This window comes from Cheilinus undulatus, linkage group 1, assembly GCF_018320785.1.
Source record: "Cheilinus undulatus linkage group 1, ASM1832078v1, whole genome shotgun sequence".
In the NCBI taxonomy this organism is placed as follows: domain Eukaryota; kingdom Metazoa; phylum Chordata; class Actinopteri; order Labriformes; family Labridae; genus Cheilinus; species Cheilinus undulatus.
The window spans coordinates 15,548,026-15,570,371 of NC_054865.1; the positions used below are offsets into that span (position 1 = coordinate 15,548,026).

General features: G+C 38.4%; 1 protein-coding gene across 5 annotated transcripts in view; it reads right to left on the reverse strand.

Moving 5' to 3' along the window:
- Positions 1-19,229, reverse strand: part of LOC121507593 (multiple C2 and transmembrane domain-containing protein 2-like) — a 99,085-nt gene extending 79,856 nt beyond the window's left edge. For 3 of the 5 annotated variants that reach the window (XM_041784024.1, XM_041784023.1, XM_041784020.1), the window contains exon 1: positions 18,512-18,658. The gene's annotated coding sequence lies outside the window, so the exon portion shown is untranslated. Of the gene's footprint in view, positions 1-18,511; positions 18,659-18,961 lie in introns of those variants that run through there. The other 2 variants (XM_041784022.1, XM_041784021.1) reach the window with 2 other exon arrangements.
- Positions 19,230-22,346: the final 3,117 nt, after the last annotated feature.

Sequence of the window (22,346 nt, forward strand, 5' to 3'; positions counted from 1 at the left end):
AACCTTCTTAAGATCCAACAGTGCAAAATGTAAATTCTTGCAATTTTTCAACTGGTCTTAAGATTTTGATCAGGAGCTTATGTTGTTTGATTATTACTATAATCATAACAAAGTTTAAATACAGGAATGATGATGGCACTCCTCTAAATAAAATATCAGCTTACTCATCTATCATTCATTTTGTTTATTGTGCAGAGTCAGTCTTATTACGTAAAACCGGATCTCTGTTTCAGAGAGATGAACAAACAGCAGGTTGACAAGGCAGTTCATGTTTATTGTGAGGCATCATTTCAGCTTTAAGCTGTCATCACTGTGAGCCATCTCTGCAGTACAAACAGCTCTGGTACCTGCCCTCAGCTAATGCTGCTGCCTCTCACAAACCCTGATTTTGTAAAGCAACACAGCTCCATAAGCCTCTTACTGGCCTTGTTTGCATTGTCATTAACTGCGACCGATGACCGGCCATGTTATCAGCTGGAGAGGGGAAGTGGAGGAAAGGAGGGGGAGGTGACAGATCAGGGAACAAGACAAGAGCCTGTGTTCACAAAAAACCTGTAGACATGATGATGGAAGAGAATGTCTGCAAATGAGAAAAGACTTGGAGATTGAAATAGTGGAGTTTTAAAATCTTGCACTCCACAGCTGCTGAAAACAACAGATAATCCAGGTGTTCAAGCATGCTACTGTATGTTTCCACTACAGATTATAGCATGAACTGTCAGCGTCTTAGTATTTTTTCTATAAATTAGAATAATTTCCAACTATGTGAATCTATATCTGGTTCAAAGAAATAGTGGCTCATATGTGCAGCTCAGATTCAGTTCTCTATCCTGACCCAAATACAAGGATTAGATCGTGGATCACTGAAAGGGAGAGACACTGACGGCATGCACAGGGAAAGAAAAATGACCAGTGATAGGCCTGACAGCAGATTCTTCTTTAGTTCATCTTTTAATCTACTTCATCGATATTATGATACTTAACTTAGAGCAAAGGACTACCTGCAGGATTATTCAAATTCAATACAAGTCTACAGCATTTCTCTGATTCATCCTCAAATGAGGGATTGCGACACAGCCATTGGACAGATCTCATTAAATAAACTGCCATCATTTTAAAGGTTAACTCAACCCCCCTCTCTTTAACACTAGGGGGTTTAATGCTGTTGATAAGTTAGGATCAAAATCTTGATATTTAAGCACCAATTAGGCAGATTCTGAATTTTGAGATAAAACTGTGCAAATCAACTTCCATCTACAGGTCCAGACCAGCAACTAAATTGTTTGAAAAATGTCCTACTGGCTGATCTGGTGGCAACCAGAGGTGTCAAGTAATGAAGTACAAATACTTGGTTAACTTACTTAAGTAGAAATTTTGGGTATCTATACTTTACTGGAGTAATTATTTTTCAGCCGACTCTTTACTTCTACTCCTTATATTTTCAAGAAATTATCTGTTCTTTCTACTACTTACATTTTAAAAATAGCCTCATTTCTGTTATTCCATTTCAGCTTGTTTTCATTCCAGCTTGTCATCGTTCAAAAAAACATTAAAAAAAAACCTAAAACCTATCCAGATAAATCGCGCCATCCGGATAGAGTGACTTTAATTGTGGTTGGATGAGAAGTATAAACATAATACCATTCCGACACCCTACTGGTTTGTACACAATCCATCGCACCTGCGCAGATGATACAAATCACGTCACACTCCAGCAAGGAAACAGCAGACGTATGTCGCCTAGTACGAGGGTGTCCGGCAGAGACTCAGGAGAACTCCAGCGAAACGTCCCAACCAAGCACCAGCGAGGAGGTTGGTAGCCAGGAAGGCCAATACTTATAGGCAACTAGTCATCATATCTTCCGCTCCATGAAACACATGTTAACGCTCAGTAGTACACATCTGTATATGGTTTTGAATGTATTTGCATTGTACTAAAATGCATTCATTTTAAATGGGCATAAATGCAGCTGAAACAGGTGCATCCCAAATTTTTCAACATTAACATTTTAATATAACATTATAGCCATTATGGCCTTTAGAAAAATGTTTTTTGAGGAGGTGGGGTAGTGCACTATCGGCCCCTGTGGCATGGCCTAAGCTTTTGTCCTTAATGGCATTTTATCCCCCTTACATCAATTTTACTTTTATACTTTAAGTAGTTTTGAAACCAGTACTTTTACACTTTTACTTGAGTAAAAAGGTTGAGTTAAAACTTCAACTTCTACAGAAGTCTTTTTAAACCCTAGTATCTAAACTTCTACCTGAGTAATGAATGTGAATACTTTTGACACCTCTGGTGGCATCTGACACACGTGGTGCTAGCTATCATCACCACAGAGCTTAACAGAAACTTCCCACTCTTTACAAAACTGTCAGCTTCACTCATAGTAGCTGGAAACTGAAACTTGCAGCTCCACCAACCAGAGACATTGATGTGACACTATAGGATTGTGGGTATTGCAGTACTATTGATCCTGAGATCTGAAATAAAATTTGTCTTTCTTAAAACAAAGTCAATAATATACTTGCTTGTGTTCTTCTGATGTTCATATGAGGTTTGGCTAATAAAATGCCATAATACAATTTATGGTACATAAACATTTTAAATGTCTTTCTCTTTCAATGTATGAGGTATGACTGTAAACACACTGCATTGTGAGGATAAAACCACATGGTTCACAGTCACACTGAGTGTTATAGATTAAAGGTTACGGGTTCACGTACAACTGCTGCAAGTTTCTCATAAGTGATGTCTGTAGATCACGGCTAGCTACTGAGTGAGTACTGCATGTCACGTTCTCGTGTGTTTGACTGGCACAAGAACATTTGTGAAGGCGGAGAGGATTTCAAAGAATAAAGATTCTGGGCACTCATGCAAATCATAAACTTCTGAAAACATTTAACAAATTGAACAAATCATTTGAAATTACTGATTGCTCAGTATAAAAATGACAGCAGTAGTGGTCTCCATAGTTAAAGGGACAGTTCGGCTAATTTGATATGAAAATTTAAAAATGACAAAAGAGTGTGCCAAACTTCTGACTCCTGGTCAAAAGGAAAAATGCAAGCAAATGTGTGGAAACGTTTTGAAACAAACTGAAGGAAATCCAAATATTTTAGAAGGAGCGATTACATGATTACATTACACTGATAAAAAACACCATCGTCACCAAGGATGAAGAAAGCACGACTAAGCAAGTCTGAATACAAACAGGTCCTAGAAAAACTGAAAGAAAAAGTCTGGAGAAAGAGAGCACAGTTGTGGAAAAATGGTTTCATTCTTTGTCAAGACAACGCACCACCTCACACACAGTAGTTTCTGTTTTTACAACAAACCACAGTGCTTGATCACTACTCACTCCCTATTCACCTGATCAAACACCATGTGACTTTTTCCTTTTGTTAATATTAAGTCTGTGCTCAGAGGAACATGTTTTGAGTCAGAAGTTAAGAGAAAAATGACAGAGGTTCTGAGACGACTGTCTGAAGAAGACCTGCAGCCCTGATTTGATCAGTAAAGACCTGAATGCAGCAGCGTGTTGATGCAGAAACACTGAAAAAAGTTTATGATCAACAAAATCATATTAGAGCATTAGTCTTATTTTAATATCCATACCTCATATATCAGTGGTCCTCAACTGATCTAGCTTCAGGACCAACCAATTATGACCAAAAATCAAAAATTAAGAAAACGCATGATTATTCAATCAATAATGTTGAAGTCTGGATCTTGGATGGAACAAATTATATAAATGACAAAAGAGAAAGGAGAAAACTCAAATGTTTCCTCAGGATTACAGACATTTCTTTTGCAAATTTCCAGAGATCTTGAGAAATTACCTCACTATCAAGGGTAAGGCAGCTCTGTTTTTGCAAGAAATTGACAAAAATTAGTTGAAACATTAAGAAAACATTTAAATTTGCCCATCATCATGATAAAAAAAGTACAATAAAATGCATGAAAGCATGTCCATCCAATAAGGACTGCAGTGCTCCATGGACCTTTTGCCACCATTCTTTTTTGGGCACACACTTGCGAGCCACTGAAAACAGCTCTGCACCCCCTTTTCCAGACCCACCAGTTGAGAACCACTGTCGTTTATCATCATTTCACTCTCAGCTAGCTTGGTCAGTCTACTTTGAATGGTTATGACATTATGGCCAATAATCAAATTTGAAAAGCATCACTCATAGAAGCTGAAAACTGAAATTCACGGCTCCGCCAACAAGATGTCCCTGTGAGACTTTAGGATTACAGAGAGATTAGTGCTGCTGCACAAGATCGCAAAAACACACGTGGAATAGACTATAGTCCACATGCCAATTCAAAAATACATCCAGGCTCTATAACCCAAGCACTTCTCCCTGCATGATCACTCAGTCATGTGATCATCAACTCTTAACATCATCTAGTCACAGCTATCCAATAGCACTGCTACACTTCTTCACTGTCTGCCTATCATGCTGCAGCTGGTTATTCACATACGGCTTTCTCCTCCACCAGTTCATTCATGACATGGTTGCATGAAATCTTTCACATCCCCATCACCGTCAAGTCTACAAGATGACATCTTCAGCTATCAATGCCAGTCTTCACAGTACAGTCATCCTCTGTACCCCACCAACCTCGGACGACATCTTCAGTCATTGTGTAGTCAACACCGATCTTACTGCCACTCTGACAGACACTCTTTGAATTTGATATGCCAAGCGCCAAGACTCTCTAACAATAATTCAGTACCACTTGTAAATCACAGAACATGTTGGTGGTGTTCCCGCTATATTTCACAGCAGCAAGACAGAGCTTGCAAACGGCATTTCCTTTCTTTGACTCGCTGTCACACAAACATGTGAGCAAGTCAGATTTTACTAACAACTCAGCTAAAATATGAATTTTTATTTTTTACCAAAAAATCGATATTAAGAGTTGAAGTATCAATATTTCATCGGAGGTCAAAGTATCACGATATATTGCCGTATCGATATTTTTTCACAGCTCTCTTATCCCCCCTCACTCTTGGCTCTTTTCATAAGGTTTAAAAGGCTTTTCCAGAAATTTCAGGATAGATGAAACTCAGTTGAAAGTCTAGGGTTTAGGTACTCTTCAAAAATATTTGTGCTTTTGTAGGAATCAAGCTGATACTGCTTCTCTGCAAGAAAAGCTAGGGATACCCTAATGATGTTTCTTTGCTGCTGATAATGATTCCAATCATTTATGAGTGAAATCAGCTCATACCAGCACTGATACTGGTCATGGTTGGAGATTTGTTCTAGCAGCTGGTTTAGCAGCTGGCCAATCCACTTTGCTTTGAGACCTCTTGTTCTCTTTAAATCAAGTGTGTAACATAATAAAAGGAGTGCAAACATCATTCTTATTCTTTTGGGTTTTTCAATGGCTGTTAAATCAAATGCATATTTTGTTTCCCACTGAGAGTGGAAACTGGGCCAAAAAACAGGTTTAGGTAGAGTGAGGGCAGGGAAGCTGGTGTCAACTCATCTCTTTGTGTTCAGGGAAATATGCCCATCACAGGAACGGACAGAAAGTTCCCACCCTAACTGTGAATTGCTTTGAGATCCGGTGTTTTAGCCTTTCTCTGCTTATTGTTTCACTGAAATTTCACCAGTGGGAAACCGTTTTTAGCAACAACTACTACCTACAAAGAACCAAACAGCAGACAAAGACAGAAACTATACGATTATAATACTATACAGTTACTGTTCAGTCATTTTAACTGAGAGCTGCTGCAAAAGAGAGAGATGCCAAAATTTATTAAGCATCTTATCAAGATGTTTTTGCACTTCAACAGAGTGTGGGAAATTGTATAAATGTCTACTGTTGCCATTTAAAAAAAATGTATAAATGTCTGGTATTTCCCTTTAAAAAAGTGTATACATGTCCAGTCTTGCCATTTTAAAAATGTAAAAATTTCTGGTATTGCCCTCGCATCTGTATACGCATTGCTGCCAACAACAATTGATGACATATCAGGAGATAGAAATGTTTCATTTCATAGGGGAGGAAATGTTTCATTTCCTTCCCTATGAAATGAAACATTTCTAGCTCCTGATGACATATCAGGAGCTAGAAATGTTTCATTTCATAGGGAAGGATTTCTGCACTACCTCTTGTAAATCTGTTTTAAGGGGCAAAGGACGGTCAAATTTATGGAGGACCAAAAGTTAGAAATGGAACTGACCCAAGATTTTGTAGAGACTGAAGATTTTGCAGAGTCATTTACTGCAAGACTACGATATATTTCAAACACGCACCTCAGTAACTAAAAATTTGGAAATCAAAATCCAGAGGCTGGATGTATCATATTCACTGGGCCATCAGACGAGCATGCTGTAGCTAACTAGTTAAGCTATGACATGATCAACTGGGATTTTGAGGGCTGCATCAACTTCTGTCCACTGTAGTGTGGCACAAATGAGAGGCAAGGAAGCATTCTTACTCTTTCTGTAAAACTCCAACACTTTCTCTCTTTCCACACTCCATGAGATCTGCGCAATCCTTCACCTCCTCGCCACGGTAACTAGTTTTTAGCTTCCTGTTTGGTGCTGGTGAGATTGCTCCTATTAATTGTTGACAATGGTCATGTCATTGGACAACACAGTTTGCATAAGTAAGGACTAAAACCAAGGAAAATATTAAACGTTTTAAAACTTAGCAATTCTGAAAGAAAATCTATTGTGATTACTTTGACTTATTGCAAACCTGATGTGATGTTGAACTGAATGGAAAGATAATTTTAGGTCTTTATCACTATTAGTGAGACAAAAACAAGTATGACTTTTTACAAATTAATCTGACACTCTGTTTGCATGTGTAGAGCATCATGTAAACACATTCTCTACCTCAAAAATTGTAATAAACTGCTATTTTAAAACATTTAAGGTCAAAGAAATATTGCATCTTCTGTGATTTAAAATTGCAGTAGGAAATATTGCAATTTAATCTAAATTTCAATCAACTGCCCAGCCCTACTCCAGCAAAACTCTGACCATTTTATGCAGACTTCAGAAATTTTCTGGCTGACCTAGAAATTTCTTGTTGCTCAGATGTAAACATGAGCTTTCTTTACCTAGGTTTTGACAACAATAACACATGTGGCCCCATAAAATTTGACAACTAAAGTGCCTAAAAGACAGGAATGATAGATGATCCTGGTATTTTAATTCAAACCCACCAAAGAATCATTACTCAGATAAGTCTGTGGTACTTTTTCAATTACCAATAGAAACCAGAGGCATGGCCATGTTAAGTAATCAATTCAGCTCAAATCTACTACGACCAGTTTATCCAGCCCTGAGGGAGCACCAGTCAGTCCTGGTCTAAAACCCTGCAGGGAGCAGATAAGTTTAATACGTTTCTACAGAAGGCCAATGGTCCCAGCAGGGAAACCAGTTCTTCATGATCTTCAGCAGCCGTCAGTGCTTCTTTTGTCTTTGCATTTTATCGTAAGGGTGTTTCATTACATAAGATTGTGGCAGGGCATCTTAGAATCCACTTCTGTTCTTAGAGCTACAATGTTTGTACATCAAGCAACACAAGAAAGAAAAAACACCTATGGCCAAGTTTTCATTCTGATGTCAAACAAAATCAAGAGAAATTCAGAAACAACAAAAGTATGAAGGTGCATTAAAGCATGTGCTTTTCCTTTAATGTGTAAGTGAATAAGATAAGCACTTTGAAATTGAGAAGAAGCTCTTTAGGTAAAACAAATGTCTATAAATCCAGCAATCTTGTTGACAATTTTAAGCTTATGTATGTGCTGTATATGTGTGTTATGATGGGTGACTGGGTGGGGGTTAAGGGGGATAACCTGGGGAAAAGGGATGTGGGCAGATCCTGTAACAAGACAAGCTATCGTGTTTCGTTTTATTGAAGAGATCTGAAAGGGAAATAGGACAGTTTAGTTAAAGGTTCTCAACATGGGGGTTAGGACCTGCTTTGGGTTTGCGAGACACTGAGAGGGAGCACCAGATAGCTTGCAAAAAACTAAATATTTTAAAATGATTTCAAATCATATATTTTACCCATTTTCATAAGTATATATGCATACAATATTATACACTTCTATTCTTGAAAGTGCATGGCTGTGTTAAACTACGCTTCAACCACCTCCAGGTACAGTGTGGGTCCCTGGTCTCCTGCACCTCTATTTTGAGGAACTCATACCATTTAGGTATTTTAAGTTTGAAGGTGTTGGAAGGCTCTATGGGTGCATGGGTGTATTTATGTGTGTAGGTGTGTGTGTGTGTGTGAGTGTACATGTATTTGTTTTTGGGGAACATAATGAAAAGGTGGGGATATGGGTTGAAAATTTAAGTTGGGATTAAAATGTATAAATATATGAAAGACAGGAGGGTGGACACTGTAAGGATGCAATATATACTGATGTAGGTCAGTATATGAAAGGAAATAGTTAAGGTGGGGGGGGGTCAGCTTGATAACAATCGTTATAAAAAAAGAATAGAAAATAAAAAATAAAGAAAACAAATAAGCAAATAATACATTAATCAAATAATCAAAAAAGATATCAAATATATGTGTACATACATTTATATATATATATACACACACACACACACATACATACATATATACATACATATATATACATATATATAACAAACTATTACTTTGTGAATATTAATAATTTTTTAAAAATGACAATAACAATAATAGCTATAATAACAATCTAATTATTGTTATTAACATTATTCTGTCCCTTAATAGTAAAAATAAAATAAAATAAAATAGGAAAAAAGGGTTATACTAACAATAATGATAATAATAATTATCATTATTATTCTACTATAATGGCTAAATAATCGCATGAGTTAAGGGATGGAATTGGAAATCAGGTGACAGTAAGGGTTAGTTTATTTATGAATGTGAACCAGGTTTCATTAAAGTCAGTCGATCTGTGGGTGAGAGAGGCAGTCATTTTTCCATAGATATGTGTTCTGTTAGAAGATTTTTCCATTGTGCAACACTGAGGTGAGCTTTTTTTCCAGTTTAAGAGGACTGTTTTCTTGGCGATACCTAGAGCCGTAGATAGTGAACTGGAGGTGTTGTTATTAAGTTGTAATGCTGAAAAATCTCCTAAAATGCAGAGGTGGGGGATAAAGGGATGCGGCAGCCCAGTATTGAAGATAAGTGATCTGTGACTTGAACCCAAACGTGCTTGACTAAAGTGCAGTGCCAGAAAGCATGCATGATGGTGTCTGTTGTGTTGAGTGAACAGTGAGTGCATTTTTCAGATTTGCTGAGGCCCATTTTGTGTAATTTATCACCTGTGTAATGTGCTCTGTGGAGGATTTTATACTGGATCAGTTGTAAATTTGTGGTTTTATGCATAAGAACCCCTGATTTAAGAAGCAAGAGAATCCCAAATAAGCACTGACAGAGTGAACAGACACAGCAGTGTCTGCTCCTCCCTCTTATCACTCAGCAAATCCCGATCACCTTTATCATACAACTGAGCTGAGCTTACCCTATAAAACAATGTAAATAACTGAGAATAAACGCTTTTGTTCAACAATCAGACTTCTCTAAATAATATCCTTTAGTGGAGGAGGGAGTGCTGTTTGATGTGGGCACTGACATTATGTGACGAAATCCTCTGTCATTGACTTACATTTAGGGCTGAAAGGATTCCTTGAATTATTTGGGTGATTCGATTCAAAAAATTCATCGAGGCTTCGCTTGAATCTGCCATGTAGCCATGTACGCCTGTGCTGCAATCTTGGACATCACGCCGTGTGTTGGACGGCGTTCTGTGTTTCACATGGACGGCTGGCACAGTACACTTGTTTTCGCTGTTACTATAACGTGTGCGCACGTTGTACATTTAATTATAAATAATTTAAATTCAGCACACTGAGGTCTTTCAGCATCCCAAATAATTTGATAAGACTTATATTGATAATGAATTGACACCAACACCTTATTGCCACAGACAGTGACTGAGACTAAATAGGTTAAAGTTCATCATCATACAGTCAAGATTCAACAGGTCATAGAAGCAGCATTAATTATCCCTTTAAATGTGTTCTCCATGCCAGTGGATGGTCTTCAAAGGTCACATTAATCTAAAGGTTCACCTTTCAGACGTCAGACCTTTGTGTGAATGATGAAACTTTATTCTTGCTCGAATGTGAAATATAAAAATTATGCATAAAGTAGAGGATGTTAAAAGGATTACATGTTCCTTTACTTTAATGGCAAATTGGAGAATAAAAATAAACTACAAGAGAAGAAATGAAGTGTTGGCAACAAAAATGTCCTGGGAGAGGATCCCTACAAACCGCAAATATGGCACAATCTAATGTCAATATTTTAACTTCCTGTCCTTGTAACTTTAAGAAATGAAAATTGTCATCATAACTTCATTGCATTTTGTAAAATATATTTTCTTCAGAGAATCTGTTAATACCCATTTTTAATAAAGAAGTAGTTCATTTAAGGGGCCCAGCTTCTTTTCTCATTGGTCTAGTACTACTTCTCTTGAAAAAGCCAAAGTGATTGGTAAAAAAAAAAAATGCAATAGTTCTTATTAGAGTACTCGATTAATCGTCAGAAGAAACGATAGAGTACTGGATTTCAAAATAAATCAATTACTGCAGCCCTACTTACATTCATTGTCAGCCGCAACTCACCCTTTAGAGTACAGCGCCTCTCCTCAATAGGGTTGAGGTCAGGGGAGGATGGGGGCCACACCATGAGCTTCTTTCTTTTTATGGCCATAGCAGCCAATGACACAGAGGTATTCCTTGCAGCATGAGATGGTGCATTGTCATGCATGAAGATAATTTTGCTACAGATGGCACAGTTCTTCTTTTAGTACCATGGCAGGAAGTGGTCAGTCAGAAACTATATATACTTTGCTGAGGTCATTTTCACACCTTCAGGGTCCCTGCTTTGTAATGACATGTTAGCAGCTGCTCTCTTAATCTAACGAATAATTTCTTCACAGTATGGTGATCATGCTTAATTTTTCATGAAATTTCTAATGTTTTCATTCCTTGTCCAAGGCACAGCACTATTTGACACCTTTCAGCAGCAGAGCGATCCATTTTCTTTCTCGTATTGCTGAAAGCTGTGGCCTGCTTAATAATATGGAACAGTGTATTTTGAGTTTTTTGTTTTCTTTTTTTAAATAATAGTTATCATTATGAAGTTTGTTCAAAAACATTTGAAATGTGCTTTAACAGCTGATGACATGAAAAATATTCTGTCATTTGCATTAATATTAAAGAAAATAAGAGAAAAATATCATTTGCATAATAATTTGGAGCACGGTGTATGAGCGAATCTGCGCAGATACACGATCTAAATAAACAGTGTTTTCTCCTCACAGAGACTGTACATGTTTCCAGCAGCAGCATTTCATAATCTTTCCCCATTAATGATGAACTTATTATGCATTTGCAGATCGTGTGTGGCCCCAAGTAGCGCACGTGGAGGAGGGGGTGGGGGATGGAGCGGTGATCATCGAGAATTTTTGTGACGTTTTGATCTCGTCACACCCCTATGGGTTGCCATAGCAACAATTGGTTGTCAGGATGTTTACTTCCACTTCCACTTCCACTTCCGGCCAGTCAGAAGGTCATGGAGATATACCGAAGGATCAGCGGGCCGGAGTCAGACAATGTGAAACATCAAAACACAGCCCTCATGTTAGAACTCAATAAGCTACTGAGTACGGCAGCCTGTGAGGATCAGGAAAAAGTAGAAAAACTCAGCACAAAGCTGGTTTTAGAGGAGAAAGAAAATAAAACCCTCTGGGACCAGCTTGGGTACCTGATGGTTAAGCTAGATAACATGGAGTGTTCCCTCAGACAAATGGCTGAGAAGTTTCGAAAAGAGGCAGCCAAGTGTCAGGAGGAGCAGAGGCGGAGAATAGAGCTCAGCCAAACCGTAATAATGCTCCTGAATCAATTAGACCAGAAGGAGAAGCAGGCGGAGCTGCTGATTAGAAAAGAGCAGGAGACCAGGGAAGAGCTTGGGGAACTCAGGGAAGAGTATTGCAAGATCTACAGGCCCGAGTCGATGTTTCAGACTGAGGTTATCTACAGCCAAAGGCTTCAGCAGGAGCTTGAGGCTGAAAAGACGGCTCAGGCTGGAACATCATCAGAACCCAAGCTTGAGATTCAACAGGAGAAGCATGAAGAAGACACCCTGAAACAAAAGGTAAAACTCCAACAGCAACGGGAGACAGAAAGGAAGTGTCACCCTCAAGGTTTGTCTCAGCTCCTGCCCCAAAATAAGAGCCTGAAGAGCGAGGGTGACACCCTCAAACAGGCTAATGATCTCCTAAAACACGAGATAGAGGAGGGCTCTCATGACCATAAAGGAGAAACGCAAGATTTGGAAGAAAGTCCACCAAAATTGAAATTAAAAAGACCTCCCTGCTGCCATGATTTGACTGATTTGGCACAGAAAAATCACAAATGAAAAATTCAAAGCCTCTGCCTTTTCTCAGACATTTCCTATTGAAGCTTTCCCTGATGGATGTGTGAAACAAATCCATCTGGCGTGTCAGGTTACAATAATTACCCCTGTGCCTCCCACAAACGAATAGAAATTGCTGCAAAACCTGTGCTCAATGATGTGTGGTTGATGTTTGACAGTGCATGAGTAGCATGTGAATACAGCAGCATTAATATGGTTTATAACCCTCCCTATCATTGCTATCAACAGTATGTGTTGTCTAACCTTCCTGTCGTTCACAGAAACTTCACTGTCAGTGTCACAAAGTTTATTTTCTTTGGCTTCCCTCCAGTTGCCGTTGTGATTCACTGCCAGAAACCTTTGCCCTGTTGGCTCCTTATGCACTTTATTCATAAGAAGTTGTTTACAGGGTAATCAGGATTTCTAGACGCAGCTGAGTGTTTATTTCTACTGCCGGACTAATTGAAACATGGATGCTGTCTCAGTGATGTCAACCACTGCTTTGTGAAGACACCTGAAGAAGCTCAATAATGGAGCTCATCATACTGGAAATGCTAACTCCATCAGATGTTTATTTAGTCAAGAAAAAGGCAAACAGGTGGAGGTGAAGCAGGCCTTAAGCTTCTGGAAAAACAGCTACAATGCATCTCAGTTGCAAGCTTTGTTACACCCCCATATTCATTTTATGCTCCTACAGAGTAGACTGCAGCTTAACACAATTTCATTATGTTTAAAAGCATTGCCATAGATGTATCCATCCATATGGGGGGTATCTAGGAATGACCTCCCTCGAAAGTGAAAGCTTGCTGCTTGACTCACCCACTAACCCTGCTTGTCTACTGATTTTGCAATAAATGAATGCCAAACGTGTTACTGCCTGAGTTGGTTTTCTGACGTTCTGCTGCTTGGATTTAACCTCAACTCATCCCAAAACATCTGAATGCACAGCCTTTACAGCTGTCCAGATTTACACTTTCATCAAAGGGCTTTTGGTTTTGGAAGGGTCCGTCTGTTCAGGGTGTTGGTTCAGGGACCAGGGTATGTCTGCCAGCTCTCTGTTGACATATGAAGGCTGAGGCAAACTCAGCCCAGGTCAAGGAGACGCTGGAGTGTACGTCTGCAGACGACCTTGTCCAGAGACCCTGCTCTCACTGATGTTATCACATTTTTGACATTTATCTTACTTGTGTAAAGACAAACAAATTAGGGCACCTTAAACCTTATATACCCTAATTATAAGCAATTAAAAAACAACAGTTGAAAGCCACTCTGAACCTTAGGGATGAATACATCAGTAGAGGTCAAAGAATAATGTAAATGCTAATGTTGAGCATTTACACGATTATCAGTGTTGGCATTTTATTTTAACGATAATTGATGAGACTGATTAATTAAAGGGTGTGTTTCTTTGGTTTTACTGCAGGTGTGTCTTCCCCTTTATCATTGTTTTCACTCTCTGCAGTCTCACCTAATGTCCCACCCACAACACTATCTGACTGGCTCTATGTCACATAATTACCAGACAATCAATACTTTTACCTGGATGGCACAGACACTTGGAATGTATGAGATCATTTCCTATTATCCTGCTTCTCTGTGTTGTTTCTCATGTGGACAGAGCTGGTGCTAAATTGTTCATTTTCTTTAATTTCTTAACATGCAGTTTTATTTATCCACATTTCAGTCAGGAACACTCTGGTCATACATTTAACCATATTATTGCAAAACGGATGTACAGTTTTTCTTGGCAGAGAAGACTCCGCTCAAAAGATGCTCTTTAGGTTAGTCAAGCTGCTTTGACTTTCAAGGGAGTGCATAGCTAGAAACCCTCATATAGAGAGATCCATTATAACAATTCGTACTTAATGCAATATTACGCAATCAATCCATAGTAGCATGAATCTGAATATGAGGGTGCAACAAGCTTTATGCTATAAAGGAGGAGGCTGGGGTGGAGGAGGTTAAGCTTTGCCATCAGCAGCGTGGTGCATCAGCACTAATGCAAGCAGGGATTAGTGAGAAGTATGTCACATTTTAATACACCGTTGTGTTGAGGGAAAGAGCTATGATTGGCTGCAGGAGCTAGGAGGAGATAATTAAAATCAGCTGGCCATTAGCTGATCACAGCTAAGCTTATGATTACTGTGCCCTGCATGGACTAAAGCTAGCTTCATTAAATGCATTTTGTTTAACATAACAAATGCATATCAATTTTAAATAATGGTTGTTAGTCTCATGCACTCATAATATGCAAAGAAAAAAAAAACACAATATCAGTCAAACCTTACAAAACACCAAACTCTCAGAAATGTTGGCTTCGACTGCTTGTGGTGCAGCCTTATGTGAGTACACACAAAAAGATAATTGGCCCAATTTTGGACTAAATTCTGTCTATCCAACCAAAATCAGTTTGGCCCCAGAAAGATGATCAAAGGGAGGAACTGCAACAAACACAGCTAAAGCAACGTGAAGCATGAACTTCAATGGTGTCAGAAATAGAGGGTCAACTTGTTGATTTGCGAATGAACACATGTCCAGTAAAACATACCACTATGAAAGTGACATGAAGTGGAGATGGACCTAAACTGCTACCACAAATAACGTTCCACAAATGTAAACATTCAGGACTGTCACTACAAATAAGTCAGAGAGTATGTCTACAACTATTCAAAATGTGATTTAAATGAAAGTTCTAGTCATGAGTGGTTTAGCAGGCATGAGGTTTCTCTCTGAAATATGCCTCCAGAAGGAGCTAAGGCCATATTAAAGATGGTTAAGTCATGTTATCTGATGCACATTAATAATACTGCATGTATACGTATGTGCCAACAAGAGCTCCTACATACAGTCAGACTCTGCAGGTTTTTTCCAGAAGCTGAAGCAGGCTGACACATGTACTGCCGACTGTTAGAAAAACAAGCATTCATCTCTGCTATCACTGTCAAAACGAGGTCGCCTGCATTTGAGACAAAGACAAAATGCTAAACAGAAGAGAAAGATGGGATGATGGTGTTTTAAAGCAATACTGGGTTAATCCCTTGTTAAACATGAAAGCATTTTTTCAGACCAGATTCTCCAAATATTACTGATCTGCTTTATGAACAAGCCATAGTTGGTCTGCTGAAGAGAGCAAAAACATCAGTTCTGATCTAAAGGATCAATGCATCGATTCCCATGTTATAGCGCACATCAGATACACTGCACATCACACCACAGCTTTATCATTGATGCAATATGAGAAAATAAACACATTTCAAAGTTTGTAATTATCAGAATACATGAGAAAATATATTTTATGAATGATGTATATTCACACAGCATATGGACATTTTGCTCAATGGAGGCCTGAGTCTTACAGCCATGCTCATACCATTTCTTTGTAGTCTAATGAAGCTCAGTCTATCGGCCACTTTCATATTGATTAGTGCTAATTTATTCATGAAAAGAGATGCCTTTTGGATTTCAACATTGTTACCCATCATCCCATTTTCTATATAACATGTCATGCAAGACAAAAATAAAATTGACTTTGGGTATAAAAATGTGTACGTTATGATTGTATGATCTAAATGCTAATAGATTTTGAACAACTTCTTGTATTTTTAACTTTTTACTTTTGGGCTCTCTATGACCTTATTTAAATAGGAGAACAGGGAAACATGCTGTTATGTCAAATCAGTGGGCGTCATGTGACACTGAGGAACTGTCAAGATATGACTTCCAAAAAAGTTATTTTTTTGAAATTATTTAAATGGCATATTTTACTCATTACTGTAACAATATTTAGATAAAAATATTTCAATTTAAGATAAAACCATAGTCATTAGTCCAGTCAGACAACTCACATTTGTAATGTTTCATGTTTGTTGCAACAGCAAAATCTCTTTGAGTTTGGCATCTAGGCTCCAACCTCATCCTTCCTTGATGATATTTTTTATGTGTAGAAATTGAGGAGTAATGACTTTATATCTAAAACTCAAAGTCAGAGCCTGCAGCTGGATACTGGGATGGCTGGGGGATTTTTTTTAGAGCAGTACTGGTGTGAGACGGCAATGACAACAAAAAGAGAGGCAAAGGGAGAGACTGGATGTTTTGCAGTTTAACTAAGCCGCTACATTGGGAAGATACATGTGATATGAGAAAATATCATGTTCGGTACGAATCAATGTAGCTTGAGCTGTCCACCTCATAGGGGTCAACCACTTATCAGCCTAGAGGATTATTGAGGCCAATAATTGACATTGGGCTAATTGCCACTATTGTCATCTTAATTTTATTTCATTGGTAATCAATAAAATTAACTTATCTATAAGTGCATTACCTTGGCTCCATTGCAAGGTGGGTCTTGCGCCCTGGCTTTATTTTCACTCTCTCTCACCAAATGTGCTGCATATAATACAATCTGATTGGATAGCAGTGTTAATTTTGTCGACTAAAACTATGACTAAAAATGTTCGTCGACAGCCTTTTTTCCACGACAAGAACTAAACTTAGACTAACAAAAATAGATCTGTGATGACTAAAACTGACAAAAAGTACATTTAGTTTTCATCAAGGTGACTAAAACTAGCCTAAAATGTAATCTAGTTTTCATCTTACATTAAATATCCACAATTTTAGTCTTGTCACATTAAGCACAAGAAGCATCAAGTAATATTGGATGTCATAATAAATTATATCGGTTCCAAATATTGGTTATCAGTCTTATGAACAACTATTAATAAGTATCAGCACTGAAAAACCAGTATTGGTCAAAGCCTAAAGTGCAAGAATGTAAGTTTGCACATGATAGCACAAAGACATCACCTGTGCTGTACGATTTAAGTATACCCGCTCAGTGCTGAAGGCTATCCATGGGGTCTACAGTAACTGTATTCTGCTCCCAGCCTTTATTGCAATAAATTACCATTATGTCTTCTAGGTTGCGGTGTTCTTTTTAAGTTCCTGTGCCAGTGTTGGGAAAGGCACAGAGCATGCACACAGTTTGCTTTAACCACTGCCAGGCACAGTGGGACAGTCTCCAGCACAGTTATTTTGGGGTTGCAGGCTAAACAAGCTGAAAACCCCTGTCATAGACCATACAGATGCAGTGCCATCATACAGACTTTACATGAGTACAGTCAATGAGGGATTAATTTTCTCAGTTAATGGGCTGACATGTGTAACAGGCACCCTGTCTGAACAAGAAGAGGAGGGGAAGCTATTTCCTGAAACTCTTTTCGGTTTGCGGTTCTTTCACTTTGATATGGTGCAAGACTGAAGTGACTGCAGAAGCTCATTACAAGCCATAGAACAACAGAGGAACAAACAAACCAGACGTCTTAAATTCCAACAGATATCAAGAATCTGGGTGTGAGATTAAGCTTGTGTACAAATCACGGCGTGATGGGATTAAAGCCTAACATGATGGAATTTATTTAAGGAGCCACCCTTATGAAACCAAGTACCTACAACATTTTTAAGATGCCTATACTGTCCAGTAACTGACAACTCTCTCTACTAAGCCCTGAGAAACTCTCATTAACACTTTCACATCACATTAAAAAGACAGCTTCCTCTGAGCTGCTGCTCTCTAAGAAAGGTCAGACCAAACTCTTTCAAAACTTGCACACAACATCCAGCCTGTTGTCAATTAAGAAGATAAGTCATTTTATCTTTAACTTTATCGTTCATGGTGGCTGGTCTTAAAGTAGACTTGACAAACGTGTTGGTAACGGCTTACAGAATGACAGAAACTTTCATGGTCACAACTTCTTCATGTTGAAACAAGTCTGTCTTGCTAGCTATCAAGAAAAAAGTACGAGTAAGTCTACAATGGTTCCCAGATGTTTAAAGTGAGTTTGACTTCAACCTCACTCTAAACGGATAAGCAGCAAACCTCCTATGTTAACTGAAACATGTTGAAGCTGTTAATTCTACTTCTCATCTGTCCATAAGAAGAAATATTTCCGAGCAGGAAGGTGAATCACCTGAACAACCCCACCTCACAGACCCCCACAGGTAACTATCTCAACGCTTCTCTGGATTGAAGTCCAAAACTTTTACCTTTATTAGTCGCTAAGTTCCGCCAAACAACGGTCTCTTCTTCAGCTCATGACCGCTACATGTCGTGTTGAGAAAACAGACGACTGTAGCTCAGGACATCCACCGTAATTTGAGGCTTTTGCAGACTTCCTCCTCTCCTCCTGAGCATCAAATATCAAGCCCTCAAACATCAAGCCGCACGCAGCAAAGCCTTTTTAGTGCAGCGCCTTCAAAATAAAAGTCCTACCAGACGGTGCGTGCAACAGAGACGACTCTCCTTTTCCAAATACCAACAGAACGCGTCAGAAAACTAAACCTTATCAAGCACAACTAGCATCAAGATATTTACGAGATTAACATTTCGGATAAAATACTTTTATTGAGTCTGTGGTTTTAAGTTGAAGGCGAGGATAATCAAACAAGGTCTGTGGTTTTTGGACACTGCTGACAAACACAAAACAATGCTCTTACCGGAAAAAATTAGGTAGCTGAAGCCTGGAACACCCACCTAACACGGTTACTTTCTCCCGGGCAGACGAGGCTCAAATCGTTTTTCCCTCCACGTGGACGGGGCAATGTTTACATCCGTGATAGACGCACACGCTGCGTCATAAAATGGTCACACAACGTTATCAGCACGTAGGCTTACAAACCTTGACAACCCTACGTGAACTTTTCTGTCAGTTCTATTATTTACTGTCGACAGGCAAGTCCATTAGTCAGTGTGAGTACGAAATATGTTACTATCAGGGAGGAATTAGTGATATGTACGGTGGCCTGGAAGTGCAATACAGTATTACAACGTTTAAAACAGTGGTTCCCAACCCGGGGATTCGCCGAAGATCTCAAGGGGGTGCGGGACTGCTCTCTCTACTCTTTCTGTCTACTTCAAAATAAGATGTACATATACATTTTTTAGAAACATAATGCATTAGGGCCAACCTACAAGACGAAAGGTGAATAGAATCAGTCATTTTTTTTGTTAATTTTTGTTATTAAGATTATAAAGTTGGATATTTACAGTACAAAGAACCAAACTTAATAACTATCAAGAAAAACATTAAAATGTCCATGTAAGTGTAAAAAGTCTTAAATTTTGAGACTTGAAACTCAAAAATGTCAAGTTTTTAAAATTGAAAAATGTACAACAGTGTAAAGTAAAAGATTTACAAAAAACCAAAGTGAAAACAGTGGTTGGATTTTTTTTTTTTTACTTTTTAGTTTCAAATTTAAACGTTTTGGTTAGATATGAGTGGGGGGGGCCTTGAGGAAAGAAAGGTTGGGAACCACTGATCTAAAACACATGACATCACCTGAAACAAATTTACATTAACTGAAACATTTTTACATTTCATAAAGCACATTTAAATATGCAAAACACTTTTACAAATGAAAAAAAAAACCAACAAACTACCACATACAAAACACATCTACAGCCCAATACAAAATTGTATTTAAAACACTTTTACACAATATGAAAAAAGAATAAAAAATACAAAGTCTGATATGAAATTACAGGGTCTGAAACACTTGGAAAAAATTACAAAGTCTGGTACAAATTACAGAAACACAACCACAAGGTTGTATATAAAATTAGAAAAGCATCCATTGTAGTTGCAGTTGTCAAGAGCAAATCTTCTAAAGAGCTAAAGGATTTTAGACCAGTAGCTCTGACTTCACTCATGAAATGTTTTGAGCGATTGTTCAGGAAATTCCTGACAAATAAAGTGCAATACCTGCTTGATCTGATGTAATTTGCATATCGTCCATTCAGACGAGAGGAGGATGCTCCTCGGCTTTACTTTCTCTATAAGCATCTGGAGGGTACGAGAACCCATGCCACACTCTCATTTGCAGATTTCTCCTCAGCTCTTAATCTAATCCAGCCACACATTTCGTCTCATAAATTAACAATTTTAAACTTGATGTTGGTGTAACAGAATGGCTTAAAGGCTTTTTAGCATGTAGGCCCCAGTGGGTCAGGGCAAATGGTGTCTCATCTTTAAAGAAACTGTCATCCACAGGCTCTCCTCAGGGGTGTGTCCTGTCCCCATTGCGGTATATTTTGTATACTAATGACTGCAGGAGCCACCAAACTAACAGGCATCTCTTGAAATTTGCGGACGACACAGTTTTAGTCAGTCTTCTCCAGGATAGAGAGGTCGACCAGTTGTGACAGATTTTGTGAAGTGGTGCGACAGTCATTTCCTCAAGTTAAATGTAAAAAAAAAAACAAAGAGCATAGTCATCCATTTCAGAAAAACCCACAGCCATCTGTCCCAACCACGGTGGAGATGGTTGAGTCTTATAAGTACTTGGAGACAGTGATTGATAAAAACCTAACTTCTGGCCTAAACACATCCAAACTGGGCCTGCAGAGTCTGTATTTCCTGCACAGACTGAATTCTTTTATAGTTGCTAAGACTTTAATACGGGAATCTTACTGTCAAAACACAAATTGTCCGTCCAGAATTGTCTCAGAAGTTAGCAAGATAATTGACATTCAGCAGCTCTCTCTTGCAAAAACCTTTGACAGACAAGTTTTACAGAAAGCACACTCCATCTTGTCACACAGCAGTTTTGCAGGATTTTCCTGTTATGTATTTATTTCCTTTATATGTTGTAGATTTTGGAAATGCTGTCATCGTGTAGAAGTCTGTTTAAAAACATAGGTGGCCCCATAAAAGCCCAATATGAGGTGTTTTCCCATTTAGCTAAGAAGTTTCATATGTGAACAAAACATTTCAGAGCGTGTCTTCATATAGTATTGCCAGAAAACTACAGCATAGACCCAAATATGAAATGCACAAATACCAAACACTACTTCCTCCTCTTCCTCCTAGAAGACTATCATAACTCAAACCTGCCACATTGTAATATTTTATTAAGTCTCATGGCCAGCAACTTATACAGAATATATAAGCTCACTGTTGGTGTAACACCCAGGCCTGCCCAGAGAAATCACTGGGTCCCAATTAAAAGGCCCTCCTTGGATCTGATTTAATATTATGAATGCATTAGACAGTATTATCAGCATGTTATCGGTGTAGGCAGATATGAACATTTCTGATGCTTTTACAGCTGATACATCATCTGAACGCGCAATTTAGTGTGTGGAGTTTTTAGGCAGGACCATTAAAACAGTCTTTTTCTTTATTCATCCTCATTCCCCAATTTTTAAAGTGTTTTTTTTTTTAAGAACTGAAGTTTGCCTAGAGGAAAATTTTACTGCTCAGTGCTTTCTCTTCTGCATCTCATGAGACAAAATCTTGATTCTCATCCTAGCCACTTTAAAGTTTCAGATTTTTTCTCATTAGTTTCTTTTCTATTTCTCCTAAAATTCACTAGAAGCAATGGTTGAGACTATAGCCAAAGGAGTCTTGTTTGAGACTTAAAGCAGATATCTTGGTAATGTTTTATTGTCATCTCCAGAGGACAAAATAATAAGAAAGACTGTGAGGAGCCTATAAACCTCTAATACATAAAAATTCACAACTGGACATCCATCTTCTGTACCATTTATCACAGAGCTGACATGTGAAGACAGACACCCAGGCACACTCACAGGCAAACCATATGGCCAACTTAGAATCACTAATTAACCTAGTGAGCATGTTTTAGGTGATGGGAGGAAGTGAACCGGGGACCTTCTTGATGTGAGGCAGAAGCGCTAACCCCTGTGCTGCTGTGCACCCACAGCTTGACATTTCACAACAAAAAGTTTATCTCAACAGCAGATTTGAAAGCAGTACATTTTAAACTGCCCATAAAACAGACATCATTAAGTGCTGATGCTTCTATAAAAAACATTTTTAGCTGGGTGGCCAACGAAACGAAACCGACAATCAGCAAGTTT